Genomic DNA, 12,311 nt, shown 5'->3' with positions numbered 1-12,311 from the left:
TCGTCGCCCTATAATAGCCATAACTACCTACTATAAGGATATCTTTAAATTTTTCAATAACATATTCTCTGAACCAAAAAAAAAATATATATATATATCAAGGGAAGTGAAAGTGAAATAGTAAAAGATAATTTAGCAGATTTGGTGGTTTTTCTTTTCTGCGCCATTTACCTTGTGGTTGAGGTAACATGTTAGTTTTATACTTTAGGCGCCTGATTACAGCGATACCAGATTTGTGTCGTTTACGTCATGTTTTACTAATTCTGAACTTTTTCTAATTTTTTTAATTGCCATTTTTTAACCCCTGTAGCTTTATTTTTTTCCGCATACCAGGCTGTATGAGGGCTCATTTTTTGCGCCATAATCTGTTTTTTGTATCGGTACCATTTTGGCATTGATCTGACTTTTTAATCGCTTTTTTACTTTTTTTTCTGGGATATTATAAAAATTGCAAATCTGTGGTTTGGTATATTTTTACATTTACCGTACGGGATACATAATGTTATATTTTAATAGGTTGTACAATTACGCACAAAGCAATACCAAATATGTTTATTTTAAGTATTAACAGCTTTTATTATAACAAGAGTAACACAACAAACAGTCAGGCATGTGTAATTAGAGACGTGTTCAGAATAAAGAATATCACTGATATAAGGTCTATAAGGAATGGGAGCCTGAACATAGGACGATCTTGAGAACATTAGACAGTTGGGCCTGAATACTAGAAAACTCAGAAAGCAATCTAATGTACATCCTAAACTGTTAACCCGGGTCCCCAGGTATCACAGTTTCTATGTCCGTCCTGTATGCCACATGCTGCAATTAAGAAAAATGAACCTTCTGTATAACCAGGGGAAGAAGGGTGGGTACAAGAAACATAGCGGGAAAAGGAAAACCAGGCAAGTAATCTGTTACCTGAGTAGGGAGACAGGGGAAGGTAGGTTAAGACCGGTGAGGAGGAAGAGGGAGGGGGGATGGGAGACAGATAGGAAGAGAGATACAATAGGGGTACAACATGGGTCCAAATCAATAACCAACCTCATCAGTCTGTAACTCTCCGGTCGCTGCTCCCCACGGATCCACCACCTCTCATCACGAAGGTGACCACGGCCATCTTGAAAACAACCTCCTTATTTCTGCATTTTAAGATCTATATTCTATAGTGTGAGGGAGGGAGGGGGCGGGGAATGGGGGGAAAGGGCGTCTCTGTCCCTATACATGGGTGTCTCCAGAAAGGCCTACCAAGGGCCAAATGATCCCAAATCTATCATTACGACCTGCTGTGTCAGTCATCAGTTCCTCCATCCTGTAGAGGAACAGCACCTCTGCATACCATTCCGTCACGGTCGGGGACTGTGTGTCCTTCCTCTTCCTAGGTATCACTGTGCGCGCCGCTAATAGGAGGAAGTTGGCTAGTGTTCTAGAGGGGGTCCTCCTGGTTGAGGGGAGAATGGACAGTAAAAGGACTTTAGGGTCATTCTGGTATACCAGTCCCGTGATGGTAGTAATTTGAGAAACCACCGTCGCCCAAAACCCAGTTAATGATGGGCAAGACCACCATATGTGGGTCATCGTGCCCCTGTCGGACCCACATCTCCAACACAGGTCAGAGGTAGTGGGGAACATTTTGTGAAGTACGACAGGTACCCTGTACCAGCGGGAAAGGAGTTTGAAGTTGGTTTCCTGCGATTTGCAAGAAATCGACATTTTATGACAACTAGTGAAAGCTGACGTCCAGTCCGCGTGGGCGAAAGAGGTGTGTAGCTCCTCCTCCCAGGCCCGTGTGTAGTTCGGTAAGCTCTGAGCTTTTTCCTCTAAGAGAAGACTGTATATGATTGACACCGCCCTAATTGGTCGGGTGGAGGAGGTACACATCTGTTCAAAAGGTAGTAGGGGCCTATTCAGACTCAGTTGCCTACCCTCAGTCTCTATGTAGTGTCTCAGCTGTAAGTATTGTAAATATCTTGCTGGGGTGCGAAGGTGTGGTTGCACTATCTCGTCATAAGGGCGTATTAGGGTACCATCCAGAAAGACCCGCAATGGTAGGGAGGGAGGGTCAGAGAGACCAAGGAAGGAGGTGTTCCTCAGCCTTGGAGGGAAGTCGGGATTACCAAGCACTGGCGTCATCGGTCCGTTCGGGGCAAACAGTTGGGTATGTGGCAGGAAACGTTTCAGTATCCCCACCAAGTCTCTAGAAACCAATGGGGCGTCTCTCGGTAGTGATGTATTAGTAGGGGTCCAGGGAATGGAAGCCATCATACAACTAGTCTCTAGCGTCTCCACCTCCAACCATCGTTTTGAGGAGCGACCATGGAAGAAGTCCAAGAACCACGTTAGGGAAGCTGCTACGTAGTAGGCTTCGCAATCTGGGACTGCCAGTCCACCATATTGCTTCCTCCTGGTTAGTATCTGCTTGGCTATCCTCGACGGTCACCCCGCCCAAACGAAGGTGCGTATGAGCCTCGTTAACTTTTTAAAAAATGATAGGGGTAGTAAAATCGGGACCGCCTGAAAAATATATAGCAGACGTGGCAAGACTTTCTTCTTAAGAACATTCACTCTTCCTAGCCATGAAAATGTACCCGACGACCACCTCTCCATGTCCCTTTCCAGAGTTGCAAGTATTGGTGGGAAGTTTAAAACATAGTTGTCGTCTGGGTTAGCAGGTACCTGGATCCCCAGATACTTGATGGATCTAGTAGCCCATCGCAAGGGGTGCGTCGCTTGTAGCACCGACAGTTCAGATGCTGGTATGGTGACGTTCATCGCCACACTTTTGCTCATATTGATTTGGTGATTGCTAAAGAAGGAATACAGATCCAGGGCTCTAGTAATTGCAGGGAGGGAGGTGGTCGGGGAAGATACGTATATCAACAAATCATCCGCAAAGGCCGAGCAGAGATGGACTCCAGCTCCCACCTGAAATCCGGCTATATCCGGATCCTGTCTCAGAGCCACAAGAAGATGCTCCATGCACAAGGTATACAAGATTGGGGAGAGGGGACATCCCTGTCTCGTACCATTCCGGATAGGGATTGGAGTGGACAGCGAACCATTAACCCGTATTTGCGCCATGGGGTCTCTATACAAAGCTCCAATACGTCCCCGCATCAAGGGGCCCAAACCTATCTGCGACAGGGCAGCCCCCATGAACCTCCAGCTCACCCGATCAAATGCCTTTTCGGCATCTAGAGACAATAGCATTAACGGTTGACGGTGTGTCACCGCCCTATGAACTATGGAAAATGCACGTATAGTATTATCCCGTGTTTCTCGGGAGCGGATGAAGCCTGATTGATCAGGGTGAACCAGAGGACCAAGGACCGCCGCCAACCTCTCTGCCACTAATTTTGCAAATAATTTGGTATCCGTATTGAGGCGCGAGATCGGCCGGTAGCTGGCACATAAATTAGGATCTCTCCCCTCCTTAGGGATGACAGTAATGTGTGCATTGAGCAAAGCGGTGGGGAAACCCCTGTCAGAAGTGATGCTGTTAAAAGAGTGACACAGGATAATAACTAGCTCAGATCTCAGTGTTTCATAGAATTTACAAGTATACCCGTCCGGACCCGGGCTCTTGCCTGAGGGCATGTCACCGATAACCTTCTCTATCTCCTCCACTGTGAATGGGGCCTCTAGTGTCAAGATTGCATCGTCTGACAGTCTGGGGAGGGCCGTTTTAATGATATAGTCTTGGAGCGTCAAAGTTGGCTCGAGTGGCGGGGAATGAGAGGGGGGGGAGGGAAGATTATAGAGGGCAGAGTTGTATTTTTCAAAGGCCACTAATATGTCTTTTGTGAGGTGGCTCCTCCTGCCCTCAGGTGTGTGGATGGATGGGATGTATAGGGCAGCCCGTTTATCTCTGAGGGCCCTCGCCAAAAGCCTCCCAGGTTTATTGCCCCACTCGTAAAAGGATCGCGAGCATTGCTGGCGGTACCTTTTGTATGAGTCATTGAGTATGACACTGATGTCGTGTCGCACCTTAATCAACTCCCTGAGAGTGGACTCTTGCAGAGTTTGTTTATGCAATGCCTCCAGTTTGGTTAAGTTTGATCAGGACTCCCCGCAACACACACTTAAGTGCTTCCCACTGTACCGGGAGAGGGGTCGGATCAGATACGTGGTCATTGCGGAAATGTGACACAGTTGATTTCAGATCCGCCAAACAGACAGCGTCCAACAGCAGGGTTTCATTAAGGCGCCACATGAATCGGGATGTGTCAAGATTAGGGATTTGAAATGTGCAAAATACCGGTGCATGATCAGAAAGAAAGAAATTCCCTATGTGTGTTGAGGAGAGGCGGGTCAAATAGTAATGTGGTAAAAATACATAGTCCAGCCTACTGTATGTCCCGTGTGGGTTAGAATAATGGGTGTAGTCCCTCTCTTCTGGGTGCTGGAGGCGCCACACGTTGCACAACTGCATCGTGTGTAGAAGACGACGAAGCTTACTCAACTGGCGGTAGGACACAGATGTGCGCCGCGTGGACGCATCCAGCAGGGGTTGCAAGGGGATATTAAAGTCGCCACTGAGCAACAACATGCCCTGAGCGAAGTCAGTTAAGTCTTCTAGTACCCGGGTCAGGAACGCAATTTGAGCGGAGTTCGGTGAGTAGATAGTCGCTACAGTCAGCACTTGGTCCAGAACCTTACCCCTTACAAATATATAGCGTGCTTCCGGGTCGGAACGGACCTCAGAGATTATAAAGGGAATCGACCTGTGGAACCCGATAGACACTCCCTTGGAACGCGAGTCGGGGTTGGGGCTGTGAACCCATGTGGGATAGTAACGACTAAGGGACGTTGGGATATGTCCCTCCTTAAAATGTGTCTCTTGCAGACACAGTATCTGAACCTTCTGCTTGTTCATGTGGTATAGTATGTTGGATCTCTTTTCGGGGACATTAAAACCCTGTACATTCAATGTTGCTAGTTTGACAACAGCCATACTCACAGAGGCGTGGTCAGGTGATGGAGGCGGTGGTCAGCTGAATTCAGGTAACAAATGACCGGAGAGTTCTACAACAAATACAAAAAAGAGGTAAATAAAAACAAAAATAACAGTTAGAAACTGATAACAAGGGAGTCACAAAGAAAAAAGCAAGTAATCTTGCAAGGGGATACTAATTGCAGATAAAACCTCTGCACACTGGGCGCACTTGCGTACACCCGCCCTAATTGGGGGAGGAAGTGAGTGAGAGAAGGTGAGAGAAACTAAGGCCACTATGTGTGGGTACACTAACAGTTATTTCTATCAGGTATGACAGAGACTCCGAGAGTCCGTCGACAGCTGGCTAACAATGAAAGGCTGATCCACGTACAGGATCGGGCGAGGAAATGATTACCAGGGAATGTTAATTGAGTACTTGGGAACAGGGGTACAATCCTAAGCTATTTTTGAGTTGCTAGAAGGTGGAGATCGTGGGTGGAATCATTCAAGACTACTGAGCACATTTGCTGGTGTCAGTTCATCAAGTCTCATGAGAGGGACCATCCGTTCTGTAACGCTGTCTGCGTTGACGCTGCAGCATCGGCCAATCCGGGCGAGGTCGTCTGGCAGAAGATCTCTGAGAAGCCCCCATAGTGGGGGGGGGGGGCAGCATAAGGGTCTTGTAGAAATGCAGTCCAGTCAGGTAGGGTCAAGTGCGGAAGTCCCAAGAGTTCCAGAAACTGGGGAAGGTCTCCTGGCGTTTTCAGACTCGCTGTAATGTCTCCCGAAGTCATATGCAAAGCGAAAGGGAATCCCCAGTGGTAAGTAATTCGCCGGTCCTGTAGCATACGCAGTAGAGGTCTCAAAAGGGCTCTCTGTCGCAGGATGCGCCTAGACAGGTCTGGTTAGATTTGAAGTCTAGCTCCGTCAAAGTCCACGTGACCTTTTTGGCGTATTTTCTGCATTATTTGTTCTTTCAGGGTGTACTTGTGAATCCTGCAGATAACATCACGTGGACGGGACGGATCAGTGCTGGGGGCTCTAAGCGCCCTATGGACCCTGTCAATTTCGATGGGAGAGTCCAGCGGCCGATCTAGAATCATATTAAATATCCCCACCACAGTGTGCAGCAAGTCCGGAGTCCGGGTGGCCTCAGGCAGCCCCCTCAGTCGCACATTATTGCGACGGTTACGGTTCTCAATGTCATCAAGATGGTCCGTGAGCGCTAGCTGAGTAGTTCCATGCTTGTGCATAACAGATTGCATATCCTGAATGGTCTCCAGCACAGATGATTGGAAGTCCTCCAGAGCAGACACCCTAGTCTGTAATGCAGAGACGTCTTTCTTAACTGGTTGCAGGTCTTGGCGCCACGCATATTTCAGGTCTAGAGCCATGGCTGACATATCTGCCTTAGTCGGTAAAAGGGACAATATTGCCTGAAGTTCTGGGTGCCCCTTCAACAGGGCCACAGCCAGTGCAGGGGGAGGCAGGTCAGTAGAGTGCAAGCCTTCAGCAGCATGTGTAGTTGCAGGGGCCGGTAGTTGTTGCAGGGGCTGTAAGTAGGGAGAGCTCCTCAAGGTGGTCCCATCTGCTAAACGTGCATTAGGTCCCTGTGCATTCATGGCCAATGGGTGTGAGGGGTCAGGGTTTTTTCGGGGGTCCAGGAGCTTGTGATGGTTGTGGGGGCGCAGGAGCCAACCCCCCATGCAAAAGGACAGGGGTCAGACTCTCAATGGCCAACTCTCCCTCAGATGAGGAGTGACATAGTCCAGGGGAGGTCGGGGGACTCCGGAATATGGAGGGAATGCTTTGTGAGGGGGCCCCTCCCGTGCATGGTGGTGGAGGAGTAGGGTTGTTGGGCAATGGTGGTGAGTGGCTGCACGGGTGCCCCTGGGACTCATCCCACCCCGACATACCGTTACTGACCGCCAAGTCCCTCTCTTCAGCAGCTGCAGAGGGGGATCGCAGGGTCCGTGAGTGTTCCCGGCCGTTCACATCAAAGCTGCCATATGCGCCACTCACGCGACTCGCCTGTAACCTCCGAGGGGAGAGTCCCGGTGACGCTGCCTCCTCGCTGGGTGCTGGTAAGGACCTCTGCGTGTCCGCTCCTCTCGTCGGGAGGTTCAATAGCGCCGGTAGAAGTTGCCTCGTCGGTCCGGCGGCAGCTCCAACCTCCCTTCGTTGTGCGGACTGAGCGGGAGGTGAGGCGGACGCGCTCTCCTCCTGTGGTGCCCGCGCCATCTTGGAGAGCCCGGCCATCTCGTTCCGGCTCTCCTCCAGCTCCTGCAGCGGTGCGAAAAAGTTTGAAATGGGGACCGTCTGCTGCTGCGGCTTCTTTCTCTGCCTCCCCGATCTCCTTGTGCCCATGGAGGTGGTGTAAATCGCCCGGAAAAGTGCCGTGTAGACGGAGCTCTGCAGTCCCACGTCCGCTCACTCACATGGCTAGCCACGCCCCCCAAATATGTTTATTTTAATTATGTTTACATGTTTTTATATAGGAAAAGGGGGTGATTTGAACTTTTAACATGGAAGGGATTAATGCAGCAGTCTTCAAACTGTGGCCCTCCAGATATTGCAAAACTACAACTCCCAGCATGCCCGGACAGCCAACGGCTGTCCTGGCATGCTGGGAATTGTAGTTTTGTAACATCTGGAGGGGCACAGTTTGAAGACCACTTGGTTAATGTGTCTTTCAAACTTTTATTAAAACTTTTTTTTTTTTTTTTTTTTATACACTTTATTACACTTATAGGAGGAATCATTAGATTCCTCAGACAGATGAATAGATTCTATTGAACTCCATTGATCTGTGTGCTCTGTGATCCTTTGATAGAGTCTGGTCCAGCCAGGATCTATCAATGACAGAGCGGGACAGGAGGAAGCAGAGGTAAGTCCTCCGGCTATAGTGGATCTCCCCCTGCGATCGCGCTGCGGGGGGGCCATCTAGCCCACCAGGGAGCATTCACATCTCCCTTTAGACTCCGCTGTCTAAAGGGTTAATAGCCAGCCGTGGCGATCGCCACATGCTGGCTATTAGCAGCGGCCCCCGGCTACTGAGAACAGCCGGGGGCTGCAGAGTATGGAGCGAGCAGGAGTCCCGAGCTCCATACTCCCCTGTGAGCGCCGCAAGCATCTCCCCGTGCAGACGTGCCTCCTCCCCTCAGCTCTCCGAAGCTACAGCTGGGGGGAGTGAAGGCAGAGGACGCAGGTCTGCACGGGGAGCAAGAAGCCACGCCCCCTCATCTCCCCCCGCACGTCTGCAGAGCAGGGGAGAGAAGACCAATACACAGCTTCTCATCTCCCCTGCTCTGCTTTGGAGGACACAGGCTGCAGAGTATGGAGCGGGCAGGAGTCGGGAGCCGCTCCATACACACTGCAGATCACCGCCGCACTTGTCAGGTCCGGCCCTGCTTGCCCGAAGTCGGGCTAAGGGCCGGACAAATTCACCTGGCCGGCGCCCAAAACTGCTAGTCCCGGGTGTCGTGCGATAGGAATTCCACATCCCTGCAATGAACACCTAGCAATTCCGGTTCCGATGCATTGCGCAAGAAGATCTGCGCGAGTTGTTTGAAACTTACCCAATGTTTACTTCCGTAGCGCTTTACTGCGCATGCGCGCTGGATCGTCGGCAGCTCTCGTTCCTCCGGGTTCGCATAAGAATATGCGCCGACACTTACAGAACTATAGATGCGCAGACCGGATGTGCGACAACTTAGTGCAGGACAACACTTATCCAGTCCATGAAGGTGAACCTTGACTACATTGTATAAACACACATATAGTGTGTATGATATATGAACATGGGTAAGTATTATCTGGTTCATTGGATAAATAAAATGACTCTTTTGATCACGAGATATGATCTCTGTCTTGTTTATTGGAGAGTGCGGCTTATGGGGATTTAGGTGTTGATAGTGATTTGTTATATATTATTGTTTATATTAAGTTATTTATTTATATATTATTGTATATATTAAGTTATTTATAAGTTGTTTCTCCTTAAACCAAGATACTTGCACATTCATGTCTTTTTTATGTGCTCTTAGCTCTACATATATAAGACAATTGACCACCCTAAGGGGATTCTCTGTATTTATTCTAAACAAGCATGGGGATTGTCTAATGAATGACATTATGCTGAGAAGAAGCACAATGACACTTGTGCTGGCATTACGCAATTGGGATACAAAGTGGAGATTGGACACAATCTAATAACGGTAAGTATCGTCATAATTTATTATTTTGGGTATAGTTTGTTTCTTATATTCCATTTGGGTTGTTAGAATGCTGGCATATAAGTCCGTCCTTTCCTCAATACTTCCTCACATATTTGACCAAAGAATACAGGCGCTTGTGCGAATAAGTAAACCTGAATCATCTGTTGGCTGATTTTGGATTTGAGAGAAGTAATTACTCCCTATCCATCGGTCACCTATAGATGGCGGAAAAAACATCAGAGAACATCTAGTTAGGAGCCATTATATGGAGGCTCCAAGTGGTACTTGGTTGAAATCTGGTATAATTGGGTCCTTCCCATGTGGAGATTGCTCCTTTTTTCATTTGGAAAGGAATCCATCAATCCTATTGATGGACGTAAATACGTGATCAGGGAATTTGTCAATTGCAAGACGACAGGTGTCGTCTATATTGCACAGTGTGGTTGTCCCAAGATAAATGTAGGGAAAACTATACAACAGCTTAGAAGACGAATCTCTCAGCATTTAAGCACGATACGCACAAGAGCAGATACGCCTCTAGCGAGACATTTTTATCCCAACATGGAGGGGATTGGTCAACACTTTGTTTTTATGGATTAACCAAAGTGTATCTAGGCCCAAGAAAGGGCAATCTAGACCAAAAATTGCTTTGCGAAGTAGCAAAATGGATCTATAGGTTGAAGTCCATGTCTCCCTTAGGCCTAAATGAAGGGTTTACAATTTAGTCCCTTCATATGATTAATCCTGCCAGGGTATTGTACTAATACAAATTTTCAGATGATTCAAGTTTACTTATTCGCACAAGCGCCTGTATTCTTTGGTCAAATATATGAGGAAGTATTTAGGAAAGGACGGACTTATATGCCAGCATTCTAACAACCCAAATGGAATATAAGAAACAAACTATACACAAAATAATAAATTATGACGATACTTACCGTTATTAGATTGTGTCCAATCTCCACTTTGTATCCCAATTGCGTAATGCCAGCACAAGTGTCATTGTGCTTCTTCTCAGCATAATGTCAAGCATTAGACAATCCCCATGCTTGTTTAGAATAAATACAGAGAATCCCCTTAGGGTGGTCAATTGTCTTATATATGTAGAGCTAAGAGCACATAAAAAAGACATGAATGTGCAAGTATCTTGGTATAAGGAGAAACAACTTATAAATAACTTATAAACAATAATATATAACAAATCACTATCAACACCTAAATCCCCATAAGCCGCACTCTCCAATAAACAAGACAGAGATCATATCTCGTGATCAAAAGAGTCATTTTATTTATCCAATGAACCAGATAATACTTACCCATGTTCATATATCATACACACTATATGTGTGTTTATACAATGTAGTCAAGGTTCACCTTCATGGACTGGATAAGTGTTGTCCTGCACTAAGTTGTCGCACATCCGGTCTGCGCATCTATAGTTCTGTAAGTGTCGGCACATATTCTTATGCGAACCCGGAGGAACGAGAGCTTGCCGACGATCCAGCGCGGCATGCGCAGTAAAGCGCTACGGAAGTAAACATTGGGTAAGTGTCAAACAACTCGTGCAGATCTTCTTGCGCAGTGCATCGGAACCGGAATTGCTAGGTGTTCATTGGCTAGTGAGAACAGTCAATCAAGGGGACAAAGCTCTTTGATTGTGATATTGGACTGTCAGTCATGGGATTCCTGATGTGTTTGGTTGATTGGGAATTGTGCTGTGATTGGATGTCATGTATGAATGTTCCTATTGGGTGAAATATATGTCAATGTAGAATGCACAGAGCTCATTGGATAGTCCTTTAAATACGGCTTCCTGTGACTCCACGATAGGAGGTGTTATAAACCCCTTGTACGGCGGTTTTCACTCAGTGCCCATCTGCCTCTTGACAACGCTACTTCGGTAGTGAAACATGTTGAGGGGGGCCGGTTAAATGTTAAAACATATGCTGTGTCCTGAAACTCACATGAGTGCGGGTGTTACTGCAGGCACCGCAGATCTTTGATGTGTATATATCAATAGACCGATAGGTCAGTGTAACTGTCTTCAAACCAGGACTTTACAGCATACGATATTTTTAATGATCTTTTGTGCAAACAGAAAATAAAGATTGCACTTTTAATATGGGTGTATGGGAAATAAGGGTATTTTTGGATTGCCTATGAGCAGTTCCCGCTGTATGTCCTACCCCTTTGTATGGAGCTGCACATCTGTCCTCCCCCCCCCCCCCTGTACGGAGCTGCACATCTGTCCCCCCCCCCCCGTATGGAGCTGCACATTTTGTCCCCCGCTGTACGGAGCTGCACATCTGTCCCCCTGCTGTACGGAGCTGCACATCTGTCCTCCCCCCTGTACGGAGCTGCACTTCTGTCCCCCCCCCCCCCTGTACAGAGCTGCACATTTGTCCCCCCCTGAACGGAGCTGCACATCTGTGTGTGCCCCCCTGTACGGAGCTGCACATCTGTCCTCCCCCCCCCTGTACGGAGCTGCACATCTGTCCTCCCCCGCTGTACGGAGCTGCGCATCTGTCCTCCCCCCCCCCCCGTATGAAGCTGCACATCTGTCCCCCCGCTGTACGGAGCTGCACATCTGTCCCTCTTTGTATGGAGCTGCACATCTGTCCCCCCACTGTACGGAGCTGAACATCTGTCCCCCCGCTGTACGGAGCTCCACATCTGTCCCCCCCCCCCCCCCCCCCCACTGTACGGAGCTGAACATCTCTCCTCCCCCCCCCACTGTATGGGGCTGCACATCTGTCCCCCGCTGTATGGAGCTGCAAATCTGTCCTCTTTGTATGGAGCTGCACATCTGTCCCCCACTGTACGGAGCTGAACATCTCTCCTCCCCCCCCCCCCCCCCCTGTATGGGGCTGCACATCTGTCCCCCGCTGTATGGAGCTGCACATCTGTCCCCCGCTGTACGGAGCTCCACATCTGTGTCCCTCCCCCGCTGTACGGAGCTGCACATCTGTGTCCCTCCCCCGCTGTACGGAGCTGCACATCTGTCCCCCCCCTGCTGTACGGAGCTGCACATCTGTCCCCCCCCCCACTGTACGGAGCTGCACGTCTGTCTCCCCCCGTATGGAGCTGCACATGTGTCCTCCCCCCCCCCCCCCCGTATGGAGCTGCACGTCTGTCCCCCCCCCCCCCCCCCGTATGGAGCA

The 12,311-nt window shown here is 48.7% G+C and overlaps 1 protein-coding gene across 1 annotated transcript in view; it reads left to right on the top strand.

The window, feature by feature from the left end:
* TTF2 (transcription termination factor 2) overlaps window positions 1-12,311 on the top strand; it is a gene marked incomplete at its 5' end in the record, with an annotated part of 70,805 nt that overhangs the window by 38,095 nt on the left and 20,399 nt on the right.

The sequence above is a fragment of the Hyla sarda genome, unplaced genomic scaffold, assembly GCF_029499605.1.
Source record: "Hyla sarda isolate aHylSar1 unplaced genomic scaffold, aHylSar1.hap1 scaffold_918, whole genome shotgun sequence".
Classification (NCBI taxonomy): domain Eukaryota; kingdom Metazoa; phylum Chordata; class Amphibia; order Anura; family Hylidae; genus Hyla; species Hyla sarda.
Note: the sequence above shows the minus strand (reverse complement) of the source record. Positions and strands in the feature narration are given on the sequence as shown.